The 22,354-nt window shown below is 40.7% G+C and overlaps 1 long non-coding RNA gene across 1 annotated transcript in view; it reads right to left on the minus strand.

The window, feature by feature from the left end:
• The window catches only part of LOC141571361 (uncharacterized), a 505,009-nt gene that overhangs the window by 236,736 nt on the left and 245,919 nt on the right, over window positions 1-22,354 (minus strand). Inside the window, exon 2 of the long non-coding RNA XR_012496119.1 lies at window positions 20,389-20,431. This is a non-coding gene — a long non-coding RNA (uncharacterized LOC141571361). The remainder of the gene's footprint in view (window positions 1-20,388; window positions 20,432-22,354) is intronic.

Raw genomic sequence — 22,354 nt, forward strand, 5'->3', positions numbered from 1 at the left:
GATTCCCATGCCAGCCCACGCCCCATGATACAAGGTTAATGAAAAAGACTGAGACGTGGCTTTGCATTCAGGCATCTATGCGTTTGCACAGCTTGTTCCCAGGGCCCAGACTTCCCCTTTTTGATCATTTTCCTGCATTCACCTGCACTCATTTTTACGTGTGTCTCCTTGGGAAGGCTTTCTGATCTGGTATAGCCATAGCTGGGATCCCTCTTCTATGTGCCCACAGCAAATTGCATGTCCAATACTGTTTAACCTCTATGAACTGCTTCTTTTTTTTTCAATTTATTGGGGTGACAATTGTTAGTAAAATTACATAGATTTCAGGTGAACAATTCTGTATTACATCATCTATAAATCCCATTGTGTGTTCACCACCCAGAGTCAGTTCTCCTTCCATCACCATATATTTGATCCCCTTACTCTCATCTCCCATCCCTCACCCCCCTTACCCTCTGGTAACCACTAAACTATTGTCTGTGTCTATGAGTTTCTGTTTCTCATTTGTTTGTCTTGTTCTTTTGTTGTTTTTGGTTTCTACACCACATATCAGTGAAATCATATGGTTCTCTGCCTGTGACTTATTTTGCTTAGCATTGTACTCTCAAGATCCATCCATGTTGCGACAAATTATGAACTGCTTCTTGAACTCAGAGTAAAAAATTGTCACACGTGTATTTCCTTAATCTCTCAGATCCCCACTTGCTTCATTACTGTATATTACTCCATTATGTTACTTCCTTATTGCACAGTATCATGCTTTTAGAGTACTCTTCCCCGCAAAATTGTTAAAAATAAATAAGCAAAATAGCAACAGCAAGAGCAACAAGCAAAATATGGGCTTATAAAATCCAAACACGAAATCAGTCCAACCTCTAAAATAAAGTCGGAGAAGCAGCATCAGACACAAACATTCTGCCACCGCCAACTGCCAAATCCAATCCCTGCCCTGAGAGGCCACACTGGCTCATCTTTGCACAAAGCCTCACATGTCCAGTCACTGTGCTACCTGCTATGGTTCCGCCAGGGACAGCATGCTCACATCCTCTGAACCAGGTGAGGCCAAGCTGCCCAGTGTTGGGCAGTTTGTTTGTAAGTCCTCGCGCTCAGTTCTTTCAAGCACATAGCCAGCCTCTCTCAGGTTATCAGCCAGACCCAAAAATTCTGGTCAAATTATGACACCTGATGGATCACCAACTCAGAGTCCCTGTGCCCTGCCCCTCCTGGGAATCGGCTTACAAGGAAGAGGCAGGTTTTCATGCACATAGGATCGGACTGACCTTCCCATTTGACGAGGTTCCACATCCATCTTTCCACAAGGTGCGACCTTAGTTTCTCTGCTCCCTTTTGAGTCTCTAACCTGAGTGACTCAGAGGTGGTTTACTTTTCCAATGGAGCCTCATGTAGTTAGTCCTATATATCTACATGCGTATCCACATTTCCAAGGTACCCTGCTCTGCTTCTGCCCCATCAGAGACACTGCTCTTGGTGAGTTGAAAGGAGATTCCTGGCAGGTACCTTGCTGAAGAAGGGAAAAGACAAACATGTCATCTCTGGCATATATCCCACCACCATAAAATTTATGATTCTGTATTGCAATTTTCTAGTCCTTGCCCAGATGTGTCATTAAACTGTGGGTTTGTTCAGAGCAGGAATTATATCTCGCCTATATCCATAAAATATTACATCATATTTCTCTCCAGGCTCACCATTTTTCAGATAAAGCTTGAGTCAGCGTTGAGCCAAGACCTGAGGAAATAAAGGGAATTCTCCAATACAGGGACAGGGATGGAAATAACTGTTTTCTGTATGAACAGAAAATGTGCTGAGGTCGGAGGGCTGGATTTGAGAGTGCATGTGGTGGCTGCAAGGAATTCAGTTATTCAATGGGACTTAGGTGAGACATCAAGGGTGGGGCAGCATGGGATGCTATCGGCAGATGAAGCATGGGGGGAAATTGCTCCAAGCCAGATTCTGTAACAAAGCTGGCCTCTGGGAGCATAAGGAGAAGAGAGGAAATGATGGAAAGCACAAAGAGAACACCATTTGCTCTTCTTAACTGTAAGTGCTGGCATGGGTTTGGCTGCCATTCCTCACCAAGTTACCACCTATTCAGGAGCTCGCACCCTCATCTGTCACAGGAGAGCAGCCCTGCCCTGTCTACTGTGTGAAGGTCAAGGCAACAGTGACTAAGAAATGACTACACACTTCCTGAATCCCCTCTCTCCTTGAAGGTCTCCAGCTCAGTGTGGAGATAGCACTCTGTGCCCCAGACACCCAGAGGTTTTATTCTTCAGAAGCCCAGAGATTATTTTCTCCGACAGGTTTTCCCATGGAACACTTCAACTCTCTAACCCACTGAGCAAGGCCTCTAGCCTCTCCCATTTATTGTGCCATGAACCCAATGCTCTGGCCACATGGAACCCCGAATCTGGTGTGCCAAAACCAAAACCAAGCAAACAAAACAAACAAAAAAACAATTCCGTCCCCTAGTCTGTACGTTTGATTCCCATGCCAGCCCACGCCCCATGATACAAGGTTAATGAAAAAGACTGAGACGTGGCTTTGCATTCAGGCATCTATGCGTTTGCACAGCTTGTTCCCAGGGCCCAGACTTCCCCTTTTTGATCATTTTCCTGCATTCACCTGCACTCATTTTTACGTGTGTCTCCTTGGGAAGGCTTTCTGATCTGGTATAGCCATAGCTGGGATCCCTCTTCTATGTGCCCACAGCAAATTGCATGTCCAATACTGTTTAACCTCTATGAACTGCTTCTTTTTTTTTCAATTTATTGGGGTGACAATTGTTAGTAAAATTACATAGATTTCAGGTGAACAATTCTGTATTACATCATCTATAAATCCCATTGTGTGTTCACCACCCAGAGTCAGTTCTCCTTCCATCACCATATATTTGATCCCCTTACTCTCATCTCCCATCCCTCACCCCCCTTACCCTCTGGTAACCACTAAACTATTGTCTGTGTCTATGAGTTTCTGTTTCTCATTTGTTTGTCTTGTTCTTTTGTTGTTTTTGGTTTCTACACCACATATCAGTGAAATCATATGGTTCTCTGCTTTTTCTGTGACTTATTTTGCTTAGCATTGTACTCTCAAGATCCATCCATGTTGCGACAAATTATGAACTGCTTCTTGAACTCAGAGTAAAAAATTGTCACACGTGTATTTCCTTAATCTCTCAGATCCCCACTTGCTTCATTACTGTATATTACTCCATTATGTTACTTCCTTATTGCACAGTATCATGCTTTTAGAGTACTCTTCCCCGCAAAATTGTTAAAAATAAATAAGCAAAATAGCAACAGCAAGAGCAACAAGCAAAATATGGGCTTATAAAATCCAAACACGAAATCAGTCCAACCTCTAAAATAAAGTCGGAGAAGCAGCATCAGACACAAACATTCTGCCACCGCCAACTGCCAAATCCATCACTTTGGAAATCCCCAATCCCTGCCCTGAGAGGCCACACTGGCTCATCTTTGCACAAAGCCTCACATGTCCAGTCACTGTGCTACCTGCTATGGTTCCGCCAGGGACAGCATGCTCACATCCTCTGAACCAGGTGAGGCCAAGCTGCCCAGTGTTGGGCAGTTTGTTTGTAAGTCCTCGCGCTCAGTTCTTTCAAGCACATAGCCAGCCTCTCTCAGGTTATCAGCCAGACCCAAAAATTCTGGTCAAATTATGACACCTGATGGATCCACCAACTCAGAGTCCCTGTGCCCTGCCCCTCCTGGGAATCGGCTTACAAGGAAGAGGCAGGTTTTCATGCACATAGGATCGGACTGACCTTCCCATTTGACGAGGTTTCACATCCATCTTTCCACAAGGTGCGACCTTAGTTTCTCAGCTCCCTTTTGAGTCTCTAACCTGAGTGACTCAGGGGTGGTTTACTTTTCCAATGGAGCCTCATGTAGTTAGTCCTATATATCTACATGTGCCTCCACATTTCCAAGGTACCCTGCTCTGCTCCTGCCCCATCAGAGACACGCTCTTGGTGAGTTGAAAGGAGATTCCTGGCAGGTACCTTGCTGAAGAAGAAGGGAAAAGACAAACATGTCATCTCTGGCATATATCCCACCACCATAAAATTTATGATTCTGTATTGCAATTTTCTAGTCCTTGCCCAGATGTGTCATTAAACTGTGGGTTTGTTCAGAGCAGGAATTATATCTCGCCTATATCCATAAAGTATTACATCATATTTCTCTCCAGGCTCACCATTTTTCAGATAAAGCCTGAGTCAGCGTTGGACTGTGGTGACATACTTATTATTTAAGGGAAGAAAGAAGAACGAATGAATGTAATGACCTCCTGCCAGAGACCTCACTGGGTGCTCGTGCACAATAAAAAAGGCCCTCTAGCTCTGGTCACCAGAATTATATTCCTGAAAAAGACTTTTAAGCTTTCCTTTGATCAAGTTCCCTTATCAGTTCACTTACTATCTTCTATTCAGAAGTAATACACCCAGACTTGTCTATACAGATGGAAATTCTATGTGCAAAAACCTCTACAGAGACTCGGGATGGAAAGACTCACTATGAAGAAGAGTTACAGCGTCCTACTTAGCGACAGCGGAAGAGAGCGATACCAGAAGCGTTCACACATATACACCTACTTGTCAGTGTGAGTTTGTGCGAACAAGGTGCCCACAGGTTCTGCCTCCAGCTCTGCCACTAACCCACTGAGTGGCCTTGGATAAGTCCCTGTCTGTCTCTTGGTCTCAGTCTCTACTTCGCTAAAAAGCAGTGGCATGCATACACTGTCTTCATGCTCACTTGGAAAACTACATCCCTGTTTACTCAATTTCTTGAAGCTCTTAGGGGACGCTGCCTAAAATCAAAGGTGGCATGTCGTTCTGGCTCACATGTCCCTCCCTTCATCACTGGCTGTCATGTGATGACTTGGCCAGGAGAGATTCGTGAGTATCTGCGCTTGCTGTATCCCGAGAGAATTACTGTGATCTCACAGTGGGTACTGGAGGTCTCAAAATCCTGAATAGCGGCTCTTTACTGCTCTCTGGTGGCTCAATGAGGCTTCTGCAGAGGTTCAAAGAAAACGTCTCCCTAGTATACACCCCACTCCTATCTTATGGGAAGGTTTAATGAGCGAACTATGCAATGTGCCAACACAATGCCTGCAACCCAGTAGCTGCTGAATAAATGCATGTTCACTTGTCCCTCCCAAAGGAACTGGCTTCATAATGTTGTGTTTACAAAATCCTTTAAAAGTATATTTGTGTAGTAAAAATTTAGAACATATAATGACAGAAACTACAAGAAATAGGGAGTATTTATTAGATAACATCAAGATTTAAAAAGGAACCCAAGCAGAGAAGTGGTAAAGCAACTAAAAAAAAAAAAAAAATATTCATATACTCATTCCTTTTTTCATTTGTAGTTCATGGAGGTGATAGGAATAGGGAAAGCCTAACACTTACTAGCTTCCCCACGTCCCCCCCATGCTTTATACGTTTTGGCATTTAATGCACAGAAAAACCTAGTGATATCGGGGTTAGTAGCCTTATTCTACACAGGAGGAAACTGAGGCTTCAAGGGGCAGATAACGAGTTCCATGTCCCATGGATAAAGTGTGTGTGGCCAGCATCTAGAATTTAATCCATGGTTTGCGTGCTGCTCCAAACCATGGCTGTCCTCTTACATTACTCAGGCTTACAGGGGCTTTAAGATTATATAAACACAGTGGAGTATTATTCAGCCGTGAGAAAGAGGGAAAACCTGCCATTTGTGACAACATGGACGGACCGTGAGGATGTCATGCTAAGTGAGGTAAGTCAGAGAAAGACAAATAATTTCACACTTCGCGCCTTTTACAGATGGAGAAACTATGAATCAAGGAGAGATGCTGTTTGCCCAGTGGTGTGCTGGTAAGTGTTTAACTGCCAGCTTGGGGTGGTGGTGGTGGTGGTGGTGGTGGTGGTGACGGTGGCAGGTTGATTTACAGAATTTGTGAATTTCTGTGGCTTGTTTTAACTAAGCATGGAGTTGGGAAGAAGTGTGCACAACTGAGCAAATCACTGATCCAAAGTCTTACAGCGAGTATCTTACTTTTTGAGTACCAACATGTCCTAGATGGAAGTGAATAAGAGTTGAAGTGCGTGGTTCCAACTCCAGCTCTCTTCAGCTTTCTGAGCTGGACAATACGACCTGACAATTGCTGACGTCATCCTCCTAATGGCTTCACCAGTTGACCATATTAGCCTCTGATTCCTCCCTTTTCCTGTGGACTCTGCCTTCACAACATGAAGCGATTAAGTATCAAGATGAAGTGGTAAGATATTCACGGAGGCTGAAACGAGTGGCCGTCCATCTACAGTAATACCGCCAGGTGCAGAGAAGAGGGGTCTCCTTCATGTGGGGCTCCAGTCAGCATCAGCCAGGTCTCTGCAAAATGCTTTCTCCCAACAGACTGTTTGCTCATGGAAGCAAACTATTTGTCTGTTTTTATACACACACATTGCATCCTCGGCACATAGAATAATGCTCTGCTCCCCTGTAGGGACTTGGTCAATATGTACTTGTTGAGTGATTCTATCTTTGGCGATTGTATTACAATTTCACCATTAAGATGAATTCCAGGACTCTGTGCTATTGATAGTTCACTTAAACACTCTGGAAATCAGGGTTTGTTTCTAACTTTAAAATTTAAAAAAATGCTAGCCATTATGAGGGTTTGTTGTAAGATTAAAGTGTATATCAGATGCTAAGCACACAATCAACAAATAACAATTCTTCTTCTCCTCCTCTTCTGTCTCCTCGTCCTCCTCCTCCTTCTCTTGCTCCTTCTCCTTCTTATTTTTCCTCGTTAGCCTTTTTCCATTTTCAAGATCCCCATAATATAAAGCAGGATCCCTGAGAAAGGGATCTACTAGATCATAATACCTTCCATATATTTGGCAGAGAATTTTTACACCATGCATATAAGTGGATACTTATAACCTCTCTCTGGTAAGACATGCATAAACTATTGTTTCATAGATGAAGACATGAGGTCCAAAGAACTAGTATCTTCTGGGATTTTTTCCCATTACAACGCTTCTCTGGTGAGCAACTCTTCAGTGCTGTGTCTTAAAGCCAAACTTGATTGTCCCGATACCTCTTCTGACACCACAATCATTCTACCTGCACAGTGATCCATCTGTCTTATGTATGCAAGTTCGGCTTACCTGCATGTCCTGTACTAAGTCCTGTACAGTAGAATGAAGACCGACCACAGTATTGTATGTAAATCAACCTGCCACCACCACCACCACCAGCACCACCTTTAAGCACCAGTGGAGAGTCGTCATCTCTGTATCAACTCCAACACTGGCCTCCACTGCCTGACCTTACTCGGTGTCGCTGGCTCCTACCCATCTCAGTCTAAACCAGCTTGGGTCAAACAGCACTGACCCTTCATTTTCCCTTACCTCGCCATCAGAAATCACTTACTTCAGGGTCCTAGAAGGTGACTCCCACTTGTAAAGCAAAATCGAGCCTATAGTGTTTCTTCTTTATCTTTTTCCTTTTTAGTTCTATCTAGCTTTGCTGAGATATAATAGACACATAACATCGTGCAAGTTTAAGGTGTACCACTTGTAATGTGATGCTGCACTTATACGTTACCACCACAGAGTTAGCGAACACCACCACGTCACATCCTTGCTGTTTTGTATGTGTGGTGGGAACATTTAAGATCTACTCTTTTGGCAACTTTGAAGCATATAATACAGTACTATTAACTATAATCACCATACCGTACATTAGATCACCAGAACTAATTTATCTTACAACTGGAAGTTTGTATCCTTCAACCAACAGCTCCCGATTTCCCCCGTCCTCCGCCTCAGCTTCTGGTAACTGCCATTCTAATTTCTGTTTCTATGAGTTCAGTTTTTAGATTCCACCTAGAAGTGCAATCATATAGTATTTATCCTACAGTACTTTGAACTCAAATTTTTCTATCATATTTTATAGTTCACGTATCAAGAATTGCTTTGGCTCCTAGTAGCAGAAGCCCCCAAACAAGTGTCACCAAATAAATCTAGAGGGAAGCACTCCAGGGCTTCCATAGCTATTTCAAGATGCCAAAAAGAACCCAGATTCTTCCTGCTTTTTGTTCAGCCCTTTCTGAGCACGTGTTTGTCACCAAAATGACTGAACCACTCCCAGAATTACAGTCATGGTTTAGACAAGAAATGGAAGGGCATAGAATAAAAGGTATATGATGGCTGAATGGACCCTTTTAAAGACCATTCCTGAAATCCTACCAACAGCTCTGCTCATGTCTGATTGGCCAGAACCTAGTCACATGGCCACTCCCACCTGGTGTGTTGGGCTATTGTCACACTGAGCAGTTACTTATTAACTGTCAAAGTGTTGTCTTTATATTAATTCATCTACCCTTCAGAAGAGCCCCTTTTAAGGACACATTATGGATTGCAGGTATAAAGTAACTTTTCTGTTCTCTAGAGCTATGAGTGATGAGTTGGGTCTTGAACTGAGATAAGTGCTGCCTATTCCAGTATTCCCTTTTTCTTCCGAATATTCTTCTTTTTCTTTCAAATATTCCCGTTTTCCTCCCTCTGAGAAGGTCTTTAATGAAGGACCACATCACCATTTGGGACCAGCATTTTAACTATGCTATAATTAAATTTCCCCCCTGGGAAATCACATGGCTTAACAAGGCTGAGGACACAGAGAAACAGAACATACGCTAGAGAGGCTGTGAGCAGGCTTCAGGAAGCTAACCTCACACTGGGGTGTGGGCAGGACTTTCCCCCCTACCTCAGCCTCTATAATGTTCTAGTAGTTCTTAAATTTAGTAACCAATCATCAGAATCAGCTGAGAAATTTTTAGGAAATATACATTTCTGAATCCCACCCAGGGAGTCTCTACTTTAGGAGACTCAAGCTAAAAAACACTACTCTACTTTTTATGTGACTTACAGAGTTGTGGTCCCCCTTTGCGTGAAAACTGTCTTGTATTTTTTAGCTATATTGGCTTTGTCAGGCCCTTTCTGATTGCTTTGTGAATGCACAGCCTCACTGGAGCCTAATACGTGTGTGACGTAGGCAGCACTTGTTCCTCCCATCTGTCCAGGTAACTCCACTGAGGCTCATGAGGCAGAGTCACTTGACTGAGGGCACAGGCTGATGCATGGGGTTTCCAGGATCCCTACCCAGGTCAGCCTGACTCTGAAGCCCACGGCTTTTTCCATTCAGATATGTTGCCAGGTCTGAGTCTGTGTAGCTGAGGAGGAAGGTCACCCTTGAGGCACGTCAGAATCACTCCTTACCAGCATCCCATAGACGCCATGCTGACTAATAAATGTCTACACAAGTCCCATATCCCTGCTTCCCAGCAGTTCCTGCCTCCGTGCTTTCCCCAGACCGGTTCCCAAGGCCCCAAAGGAGGGGCAAACGTCATCTACGCAGACAAATTGGGAGCAGGTTAAAGGAGGGAAAAGGGGTAGATGGGAATATTGAGCCAGGCTGGAAAATTAAAGTTTCAAAACAATTTTCAGTTAGCACAAAGTGATTTTTCCTTGGGAATTTTTTGTCTTCCAATTTTGTAAGTTATGTTTATTTTCAGCGAAATTCAGTCCATCTGTATCTGATTCATTCACACTTAATGCATCAGCAGACAGCTCTGTCTGAGAAACCGATTCCCATGTACCTCTCAAGTTTTACTGTGGAATCGGGGTCTGTGTGGAATGCCAGGGCAAGGAGGCTTGTGAGAAACACACAGAAAGCAGGTGAAGTGGTTTCAAACCTCCCAGTCCAAGACGCACATTCCTCTGTTGGGTTTTCTGTTTATTTTAGGCAGCTCTGATGGTCTTCACAATTATTTTGTAATCAGGCTTATATACAAATCTTTTGCTCTCTACTGGCTCCTTTCTGTCTGTTCATAAACATGCTCACATTTCTCTCATCCTAAAACACGAAACAGACAAGTTGTCCCCAAACAAAAAGATAACAAACTGCAATGCTTTTTCCCACTTCCATTTATCCTCAAGTACATTTCCATCAAACTTCTCAGAAGTTTGCACTCTGTGCTTTGTCACCCCCACTTTATTTCTCATATTTCTCATTCTTCTGTTATGTACATTTGCCTGTACTCAGCTGAGACCTTCTAATGAAAGCCACCTTTTAGTTGCCAAATCCAATGATTATGTTCCATTACTATTTGACTAGTTTTTCTGTTGCATTTGCTTCTGCTTAGTTACCTCCTTCCTCGCACTCTCTGCTGTATCAGTTTCCTTCCGTCTCTTCCTTTCTCCTTTTTCCCTTCTTTTTGGCCCTATGATCCTCTTTATTCCTTTATTATCCTTCCTTATTCATATATATATAAATATACATGCAACACCCCTCCCCCCCAATTCTTGATTGAAGGTTCTGAAGCCAGAATGTCTGGGTTCAAAACCTGCTGTGCTATTTCCAAACTGTGTGATCTTGGGTAAATTTCTTAAGCCTCTCTATGCCTCAGTTTCCTCAAATGAAAATTAAGACAAGTTATAGGTCTTATATAGAGTTGACACAGGGATTAAATTAATTTATTACACATAAAATTCTTTCAACAGCACCTAATGTCATAACTACTCAATAGATTTTAACTGATAGGAGCAGTACTAAACACACGCTAAAGATCTATAAATACTTATATAGTAGAATTGATGATAGATGGTAATGTATTCTAAGGAAATCATTGTGATTCTTTTAAAATTATGTTGGATGCATATTTGACTCTATAGGAGACAACATCCAAGCCTATAGTGTAAAAACAATCTATTATTGTTTTTACTTGTGTATCTATATCTAAAGATACAGACTAAGGTTAAACCATTGCCTACTAATGTAATAAAAGGGAAAACAATGAAAAAAAAACATAAAACTTAACACTAATTACAAGAAAGCTGGAGTGGTCATATAAATATTAGTTAAAATAGACTTCAAGGCAAAGAGTAATACTAGAAGAATGCAAAGATATTTAATGATAATAAAAGAGTCAATTCATTAGAATGACAGGAACTCATATGTGTATGCACCAAATTAAAGGAAGCAATAAACAAATCCACAACCAGATTTGGAAATTGTAATCCTCTTCTCTAAGAATTAAACAAACAAACAAAAAAAGCTAGACCAAAAAAAAAATCAGTAAATCTATAAAAACGTTAAGCGGTCAATCACCACTGGTCTAACTGACATTTATAGAAAACTACATCCAACAACTGCATAATACACTTTTTCTTCAACTTCATTTAGAATGTTCACTAAGATAGACAATACACTGGGTCATAGAAAGTCTCAATGACTTAGAAAAAATGTTGTCTTACAGACTTTATTAATTAATCTCAGCAAAATTAAATTTGAATGTGGTAAAAATAAGGTATCTTGCAATATGTCTTATATATGGAAATTAAACACTTCTACATAACTTAAGAGTCAATGGAAAAATAATGAAGAAAACTAGAAATCATTAGCTGAATGATACTGAAAGAATACATGTCAAAATTGTTGGAATGCATCTAAAGCATGGCTTAGAAAAAATACTATTTTTATTTATTTTTTAATTGAATATTTTTTTTATTTTTTTAAGTTTATTGGGTGACAATTGTTAGTCAAGTTATATAGATTTCAGGTGTACAATTCTGTAATACGTTATCTATATCTCACATTGTGTGTTCACCACCCAGAGTCAGTTCTCTTTCCATCACCATATATTTGACCCCGTTTACCCTCTTCTAGAGCCCCCCTCCTCCCCTTAACTGAATACATTTGATGTGTAACCTTGTGTAAGTTTAAGGGATACAATGTGTTACTTTGATACATGTATATATTGTATAAATATGATTGCTGATGTACTGATATTTATCACATTACATAATTATAGTACAAAATTATAGTCTATATTCATTACACTGTGCATTAGATCTATACGGCTTATTTACCACTCGTTACAAGTTTATACCCTTCAACACAATCACTTCCCCCTCCTCACCTCCTAGGAAACACTATTTTACTGTTTTTGTGTTTTGGCGGGGCAGGGTTTGTTTAAACACCATATTAGAAAAGAAAAAAAGCTTTAGAATCAATTACCTAAATTTCTACCTTAAGATGATGAACAAATTAACCCAAAATTACTTCAGCTCAAAACTACTGAACCAGAAACTCTGAAAATAATGTTCAACAATTTCTGTTTAAAAGCCCTCTAGGCAATTCTGATGCACGCCAATTTTTGACAACTCCTTTTTTAAAGAAATTGAATTTACTGTCAAAAATATTTCCAAAAAAAATCTCCAGACACAGCTGTTATTACTCATAAATGCTATCAGATATCTAAGAAATAAATAATAATAATCACAAACTTTCAGGAAATAGGGGAGAAGAGAACAAAACTTCACCATTATTTTTATGAAGCCATTACCCTGAGTCAAAAACCTGAAAAACATATTCTAAATAAAGAAAATGACAGACCAGTGTCTCTCAATAAATTTAGAAGAGAAAAAATCCTGAACAAGATACTAATAAATTGAATACAACAGTATATAAAAAGGATTAAGTGACCTCTATCCCAGGAAGACAAAGTCATCTTCATATTTAAAAAGTCAAGCAATGAAATTAATTATATTAACAAAGAGAAGAAACATAATATCTTAATAAAGTCCAAAAACATCATTTGAAAATGTTCAATGTCTATTCATGATAGGAACTTTTAACAAATTAGTAATAGAAAGGAACTTTTATCAATATGATCACTGCAAGAAGAATAACACCAAATACTGGTGAGGCTGAGGAGTACCCAACTCTAAAACATTTCCAGGAGAAGTGTAAAATCGCACAACTTCTCTGGGGGAAAGATAATTGATATTTTCTTATAAAATTAAACATACTTGTGCTGTGTGACCTGGCAATTCTGTGTTTAGTCAAGGGCAATGAAAATCTATGTTTACAAAATGACTTATAAAAAATGATCAAAGTAACCTTATTTACACTAGCCTAAAATTAGAATGGATAAGCAAATAGTATACTCACATAATGCAATAATGTTAAGCAATAAAAACAGCAACTTACTTAGACACTCAGTAACATGGTTAGATTACACAGACACTGTGCTGAACACAAGAAGCCAGACACACAAGAGAATGCACTGTATGATTCCTCTTGTATGAATTCCTAGGATAGGCAGAGACAGTCTACGTTTAAAAAAAAAAAAAAAATCAGAGTAGTCATGCCTCGGGGGGGATACTTTAACTGAGAAGTGGCCAGAGAGAAAATTCTAGGTTGACAGTTATATTCTATAGACAGGTATATGGGTTACATTGTATGGATACATTTGTTAAAACTAATAGAACTGAAATTTAAGATTGTGCATCTCCCAGAATTTAATTTGATCTTTAAAAAGACTGCATTAAAAAAAAAAAAAAAAGAAAGAAAAAGATCTGTTATGCTCCTTTGAATTGACAGCCAAATTCATGGCTTGGTTGAGTTCAATAGCAAAAATGTTGATTAAAGTCTATGGAAAATGGAAAGATACCTGAATGTAAGGCTCCACAAAGTCTTCTGATAGTCCACTGTATTTGATTTTGTGAGCGATTTTTGCTGTCTTAAAGCCAATATGAATATTGCTGCAACTTGAGAAGCCATTTTCTAGCCAGATATATGTAAATATTCTTTTCCTCTTGCAATAAATGAAATAAGTCCTACCAACCATTTTTGAAAATGAATGAGTGGAACATTAATTTCCCGATAGCGCAACACCCTAGCTTTCCAACAGTATTAACTGTTTTCAAGTGTGTAGTCTTTCATTGGTGGAGTTTTCATTTCTGAAAATAAACCTCCCTCTTTTTTTTGAAGTTAAAGAGATACCTCATTTAATTTCTATTTTCCCTCTAGTTAATTTTCAAAACTGAACATTCCTTTTACCTTATCACTTCTTAGCAGGAAAATGCACCTGGATCATTTGTTGGCACTCACAATTGGATAAATATACAAATGGGGACATTATTACTTTGCTTATGTAAAATACTGACCATATTGGAGAATGGAACAAGATGAGGAGAAATAAAATTCTGGTGGAATTTTTGGTGTTGATTTATATTAAAATATTATTATACATTATGCAGTTCTAAAAATTGGAATTTTATTCAACACCTGCTTGCTTTACATGCCTAGCAAGCTATAATGTTCTGTCACTTCAACAAAGATTTCTGAAAATGTGTTGAGTCCAAAACCTAGAAAACACAGAGATGAAAACAATTCTACCTAGGAGGTGCATTCAGAGTAGGGGAACAGACAAGCATACTAACAATAGCAATTTTAATAGCAAATGATAACTGCTAACCCATAGAAACAGTGGGCTTGGGGTATAAATGGCAGCTAACCCAATTCTGGGGAAGTATATTTGACAAGATTCCAGAATTCCTCTCTACTCTTCTTACCTTTCCCTCCCTCTCCCATTACCCCAATCTTTGCCTGGTGTATTTCAATTTATTTTGAGTTTCAGATTAAATGTATTTTCACAAACATCTTTTCTGAATTCTCAGACTATGTGGCATCCTTTTTTTATAATTTCATAGCACTATGTAATTTTCTTTATAACATTTATCACAATTGAAGTTAAATAATTGGGATAATAATTTGTCCTACATTGAACATGTCTGTGGAAGTGTACATACCTTGTTTTAGTCTTGGCTTTATTGCCTGTGATTAACGTGTTACTTGGTACATACTGGACGATCAAAGATTCTTACATAACAACCAGCACCACAACAAAGAATGAGCTAAGTTTTGAGGGACCAATGATTTCAGGGCAGAGCCTTCCAGAGTTCTTTCCTTCTGTTACCTAAACTATAGTATGCAGCTGGTATGACTACTGTCAGCCAAGACACTGATTAGAAGAAGCCTGCAGTGGGCATGCATGCAATGTGAGCAAAATTAAATGTGTGTCCGTGTAAACTGCTAAGACTTGGGGGTTGTTTGTTATAGCAGTATAACTTAACTCATCCTAACCGATACACTGGTTATATCCCAAATTCACTTCTGTTAACTAACGCAGCATCAGAAACGTGCTGAGTGCTACGGAGGTACATACAGATTAGTTAAATATGGCCCCTTTACTTCTTTACCTTACAAGGTCACAGTCCCTTTTTTCCTAATGAAATTGAGCCTCCCCGTGGTTCCAAAGGAATGCCTTCTTCATCTTTCATATGTAATCTCAGATATGAATAGTGTACTTAGACTTCCTGAAGTCTGGTAGTGCTCAGTCATAAAACCGAGAGGTTAACAAGTTTTCTAACCTCTCTGGGATTTAGATTATTGTTGTCGTCATTGTTAAGATGGAAATAATACTAATCATGTAGGGGTTATAATATGCCTATCTCAAGCCAGGCAGTAAACTGCAGTTATTTATAAGAAAATAAGAAAAGGGAGAATCTGATATATCATTATAATAATTGTATCTTAAGTTCTACATGAAATGATATCGTATTCATTACTAGAGAATAATTTTGTCTCACTTGTCTTTCTATATCCAGTATCCAGCACAGACCTGGACACACAGTTGGGACAGATATATGAAGGTTGACTTGAATTCTATAAGGATTGAGAGGAGAAAGGGACGCATTTTCAGTCTGAGAATGTCAGGGTAAATTTCAAAATGTCAAGGAAGTAGAAACATTTGAACCTAACTAAATCTTGAAGGCTGGGCAAAATTTTGATATGCTAGAAAGATCATAATTGTCAGAGAAAATAGCAAAGACATGAATTAGGACCTTCTGGAATACGTGAAGCAAATCTTGAGCAGTTCAGTTTGGGTATGTGTAGGGTATGGGAAATAAGAATTCTGCAAAGAGGCAGGCTGAGGTCAGAGTACAGAGCATCTTGACAGCCAAGTAAGGCCTTGAGTCTTGTCTACCGCAAGAAAGAACCACTGAGAGCAGTGAAGGAAGAATGAGAGGTGGGAAGAGCAGTGCTTCAGGCAGCCTGCCTTACAATGCAGGCTATGTTAAGTGCTTCATAGTTACAATTACCCCACGAGATAGAGAACATTATTTTAATCTTATAGATGAGAAAGCAGAGGCTCAGACGTTAAATAACGTGTCCAAGCTATAACCACCCCTAAGTGGAACAGATACCTTATGACTCCAACATGTTGTTTGACGTCAATCTGTACTTTTTTCCATTTAAGACACAAGCAGAATAAATTCCATGTTGATATTTTTCACAGGTACAGGAAAAATCACCCTTGTAGATAATAGAGCCCTACAGTTTGTTAAGCAAGTCCAAAAGAATTTCCTTAATTTATTTATCTTTTTCTTAACATGGATTTTGAAGATAATTTGTGAAATGCAGTGTCAGAATACCAGCTGCTAATACTAATGATAATTAGACAAATGTAACTTAGAACAACGTTCTTTAGACCTTCTATACCTTTATAACTATAGGCCTGCCCCAAAAGCTATTATTTGATTTGCTTTCTGACTTCTAATCTCATTTCCAAAGTACAACATTAACAAGTAAAGAAGTTCATTGATATCACAGAATTTTATCCCAGTGCCCATCTTTTTGGTTTAAGTTCTACGGAAGGCTAAAAAATTTTCGAGGTTATAAAAGTTGAGAAAATCACAGTGCATGTCCCCTAGTGGAGACCCAAACTGAAGAACACTTCAGAGGTATGGGCCGTGACCTTTTAGTGCAAGTGACACAGGACATGGGCAAGGAATTCATTTGATTCAAAAAAAAAAAAAAGTGAAAAAGGATCCTTGTGTGTCGAGCACATATCCTCAGTGATTCAGCATTTACATTTAGAGGATAAGTCCTAGCACAGGGCAAATACAGCGATCACTATAATAGTAATTGTTTTTTTGTTTGTTTGTTTGTTTTTTTACTGAACATCTACGATGAACTGGATCCTTTATTCATATTATTTCTAGTCTTCACAACATCTTCTCAGGGCATGTATTGCTATTCCCATGTTGTAGAGAGACAAAATGGGGATCAAAATGCTTTAAAACATTGTCTAAACTCTTCCAGGTAGTATGTGCCTATGTGGAGATTTTTAATATACATTTCTGGAGTCATAAGCCCAAATGCTGTCTATTCAGTCACCTTTCCCAAGGTTCCTTCAAGTCTGACATTCTGTGGTTCTACCTATCAGCTCTGCTTCTTTCTCACAGAACGGAAAGAGAGGATGATGACAGTTAAGTGCAGATGAGGCAGCTTGTTCTAGCCAAGAATGAACTCAATGGGACATTGTCTTCTTGCGCTTTGCTTCCCCAGTACTGAGACACACCTGCAATCCCTTGTGTCCTTTTGTTTATGGCCACTCCATTATACTCCTGATGGACAATGACAGGTGACACTGAGTTCTGTTAAACAACCGGTCAGTCCTGTAAGACCCGAGGAAGTCCCTGGTCCATCCCACCTCCTCCTTCTTCCAAACAAAAAAGAACAGTGTCCTGAAAATGGTGGGGATTTGGCCACTCAAGAGGCTAATGATAGAAAGCATACAAGTTTCAGCGTACAGAACATCTCGTCATAAAAACCAAGACCCCGGGGCAAACTGCATCTGTCTCAAATGCCTGAGGCCCACATAGAATTTGATCCCTGGGCTCAGAGGGTTTGTTTGGCTCAGTAACGTGGAAAATTTTATAATTATTATTCATGAAGCTGGCTCTATTTGTCCAAAGAGTTAGAGTAAGGAACAGACTTGAAAAGAACGTTGGTGTCTCAGGACAGCATTTTATAGACGAGGAAACGGAAGCTCAGAGTAGCGGAGTCCCTGGCCTACCTAGGTTTCCCTGGGAGCCTGCTCTTCCGACTCTGCGCTCAGGCACAGTGGCGCTCTCTCTACACTGGAAGTGGCTTTCTCAGTGTAACACAGAACTAGGTCATTGGATTGTTAATTTATATTTAAATTATTTTAAAAGACTATCACACTGCTCTGTAAGTCATGCCTAGCTTTGTTTAAAGTAGAGGTGGCAGGAAGTGCTTGTATTGGATTATTGAAGGTTGTCTCAATAGGGATAAAAAAAATAGGGCTGAAATGGCCAGTGCATATTTACATACCGTGCCCTGGGGAAATGGGCCTGCTGAGAAAGTGATGCATGAGAACAGTGCTTCTTTATGCAGTGAATCCTTATTCATTATGTCACAGGGGATCCCGGGGCCATCGGACACCCACATGTACTATTTGGAAGTGGTGGTTTGAGGACGTTTCACTGTGGCTGTATGAGTCTCTGGTGAAACCTTAGGAGGTTGCAGCTGACCTATGCAAGTCACCGTGAAGGGGCTTTGACAAATGGTATGTGGCCCTTCTAGGAACAATCACCTCCTTGATTCTTTCCTTGGAAGATGGCTGGCAGGAGCAATGACAGTGAGGATCATGTTGCACTGATGCCTGTTCTGGTCAATGTGGGCAATCGAACAACTTGGCCTCTGGGCTGTGTGCCTCCGGGACAAGGTGCTGGGGCTCGCGCATCTGGTAGTTCCCACCCTGAGCACACGGCTTGTGGTGTGCCTGTAACATCTGACACTCCTCTGGGAAGATACGGGAGACGGGAGGGAACACATGTGGCCTTGCAGAGGAGACAACGTTAAAATTCATCTTTGAGAGAGGATGGGGGTTAACGCGCAAAGAGGAAGTGAAGGGAGACATTTCAGGAAGGAAAAACAGTGCATGACAGTGCACTGAGGATGAAAGCAAGAGCATGGCAGGTTCATACCTGTCCCCGAGATAAGGATGGGGAGTGGGTGTAAAGGGCAAGGAGATAACACTGAGCTTGCTGGGAACTACTTCACGAAATAGCCTGTTAAGTCCGAAGGGAATTTAGACTTTATCCTGCAGGCAAAGAGCAAGCAGTGAAAGGTTTTAAGATGAAGGTCAGATTTACATTTTGGAAATCTGACCCTAAAAAACCAAAAACACCCAAAAATTTGTATATGGCAAAGGCTATATACACAAAGAAGAAAGACAAGTGAAATACAGTTTGGCAATGGTACTAAATGCCCCTAAATATGAACAGGAAATTCATGGAGGTGATTTCATTATACACTTAAGAAATCATGTTCAATCTCACTAGTCATCTGGGAAATGCAAAATAAAATGCAACTGAAGACATTAGAAACAGCTATTGCTGATGAAGGTGCACATACAGTGTTAACGAAATCACTACTGTTTTCTGGGTAAGTTATTTGGTAGCATCTGTAAACATTTAAAACTATCATAACCCTTTGAGTTGAGAGTCCCACAACTAGCCTCTAACAGCATTAAAAGTCCAGTATGCAAGGATGTGCATATGATATTCATCATAGCATTCCTTATGAAAAGCCAAACAGAACAAAAAATTAGGGATGGATAACCATGGTGGCTTGACTCCTTTTCTAGATTCATTCTCAGCCTCTACTGGCTACATCACACGCGCTCCTGACCCTCTTGTTTCCAGCAGATGTCGGAAGAGGGGTGAGGGAGAGAAGGGGGTATTTATCCTTCGGGTTGCTCCTGCTGCCTGCAGGTGCTGGTCTTGGTCACAGCTGTATATCCCCAGTGTGACCACAGCTTTCCGATGGCCAGCTCTCGCCCACAACACAGCTCTGACCAGGTTCCAGTAACTGTGCTCCCCTCCTTCCCCCTCAGGCCTTGTCGTGTAATGTCCTCTCTCTCTAAATACTTGCTTCGTTCAACTGTTTTGAACTCCCTTTTTGAGTGTGCCAACCACTCCCTGCTGGAACCCAACTGAAGAGCAGAGGATGAATTGGGGGGTAAAATTGGATAAAACACGTGGGCTCGTCCTTGCAGGATTCCTGCGTGACATGAGGGAGGGCACGGAGACAAATGCTAGTGACATTTAAGACAACAGTTTATGGAATACATAAAGTCAATCTGCTTCTGGCACTCAAGTGAATCGTCAATTCATGGGTGCTTAGGACACTGGCATCAGGGAAGGAGCATCAAAAGGAATGAGAGGTGCTGTCCTGTCAACGGGAACCTTTCAAGGGGCCTAACTTTCCTTAAACTCGCCCTGCCTCCAGCACCAGGAATATGTTACTATTATTATTATTTTTTAAAGATTCTGGAGCTCAGGAGGTATTAGCGAGAGCTCAGGGTTGGGCATGCAGGCGCCAGCAGCCAGCAGGAAACTCCGGCTCCCTGAGTTCACATCCTGATTCCTCACTGTCTCGTGTGTGACCTCAGCTGCTACCTAATCTCCCCACGCCTCAGTTCCCTGGTTTTTGAAATGGGGATACTACTAGTACCTCTCTGATGAAGTAGTTATGAGGGGTAAATAGTTACTGCACATAAAGATCGTATAACCAGCCTGGCGTATAGTGGAGGCTTAGTTAATACACGCAGTCATTATTGTCTACTCACCGCAGACCATGGCACGCGTAGACCAAGTGAACATGGAGTCCAGCTGCAAAGATAAAAAAAGAGCAAATGAAAATGGTGATGACCTCATTCTGCTGCTCTGTCTATGCATGTGGCGGTTTGGAACCTACAACCACATAAAAAGAGAACATGTGGAAACCATTATCCAGACAGTTTCATTTCCTTTTTTGATAGGGTTACTAGACTGATGGATTGGGGACAGCTTTGGGAGCAGAGAATCTTGATTTTAGAAAGGCATCTGTCAGGGCTCTCCCCTGTCTAGTCCAAATCTCTCCCTTTCCAGGAAGCTCCCAATGCACCTGCAATGGGGCTATGCCCTCTCTATCTTATTCACCAGCGTCCTGCGAATTTCCCCTTTGCAGCAGGGAGATCGCTTGGCCCTGTCGGGGTCATTTACGCATGTCCATGACATGCCCCTAGACCGGAGGGAAGTGGCTGGAGGTCAGTGTCATACGGTGGGCAGGCCGCAGAGGTAGAACAGGCAGCCTTGGCTTTCAAATCAGACCCATGTGAGTTCAAATACTGCTTCTGTCTCTCACCAGTGCTGTGCTCTTGAACAAGTGACTTTGTCTCCCTGAGTTTCAATTCTTTCATCAGTGACCCTGAACTAGAAATCTTTCTTATTATAATAGCTAACATTTATTGACCATTCATTCTGTTTCAGATCACTGATCACTGATCTGTTTCAGATCACTCCGTGACAAAGGTGCCTTCAGGTATGTAATACAACATTATGAGTGGAAGCCTGTGCCCTTTGACCAACTTCTAGTTCCCCCACCCCCAACCCCTGGTAACCACCGCTCTACTCTCTGTTTTCATGAGTTTGGCTTTTTAGACTCCACATAAAAGTGAGATCATACAGTATTTGTCTTTCTCTGTCGGACTTATTTCACTTAGCATAATGCCCTCAATTTTCATACACGTTGCTGCAAATGGCAGGATTTCCTTCCTTCTTGTGGCTGAGTAACATTCTATTGCATTTATGTATCACATCTTCATCTATCCATCCATTGACGGACCCTTCGGTTGCTTCCATATCGTGGCTTTTATGAATAATGCAGTGAACATGAAAGAGCAGGTATCTTTTTGAGATTCTATTTTAATTTCCTTTGGATATATACCCAGAAGTGGGATTGCTGGATCATATGGTAATTCTATCTTTAATTATTTGAGGAAACGGCATACCGTTTTTCATAGTGGCTGAACTTATTTACATTCCCACCAACAGTGCACAAAGGTTCCTCTCTCTCTCTCTCTCTCTCTCTCTCTCTCTCTCCATATATATATGAGAAAAAGTCACTAAGTGAGTAGAAGTGATCCAGCTGTTAGGTAAACCTATGGTGGTAATCATGTTGCAAAATACGTGTGTATCAAATCAACACATTGTACACCTTAAACTGACACAATGTTATAAGTCAGTTTTATCTCCAAAAGCTGGGGAAAAAGAAGATACTATCACTATTATCAATTTAAAGAGATGAATAAATTGAGCACAGAAAAGTTTTCAGCAAAACTCACCCAAGATTACAAAGCTAGAAGGTGGTACAGTCAGAATCTGGCTCCAGGCAGTGGAAGCTCCGAACCAATATTTCTAAACACCGTATTGCACAGCTTCACAGCCAGGCGGCTTATCATTGATACCCAGTGCAGTTTTTGTTAACACGTTGCGTACGGATCACGAGAATCTTCACGAGGGATTTAAACCCCACCGTACGCAACGTGTTAAACAAAGGCTCACTGAGACTCCAGTGTGTACCTGGTACTAGATGCTGGGCACAGAGCAGTGATGGCGGAATGAGGACCGATCTCACAGACATTACTCTCTAATGCAGAATACAGACAATAATCAAGTAAATAAATAAGTCATTATAGCTTATAATTAGTGCTCTGAAGAGAATAAACAGGGTGATAAAACAGAGAAGACTGGAGTGATAAAGACATAGTGCAA

This window comes from Rhinolophus sinicus, linkage group LG04 (genome assembly GCF_036562045.2).
Source record: "Rhinolophus sinicus isolate RSC01 linkage group LG04, ASM3656204v1, whole genome shotgun sequence".
In the NCBI taxonomy this organism is placed as follows: domain Eukaryota; kingdom Metazoa; phylum Chordata; class Mammalia; order Chiroptera; family Rhinolophidae; genus Rhinolophus; species Rhinolophus sinicus.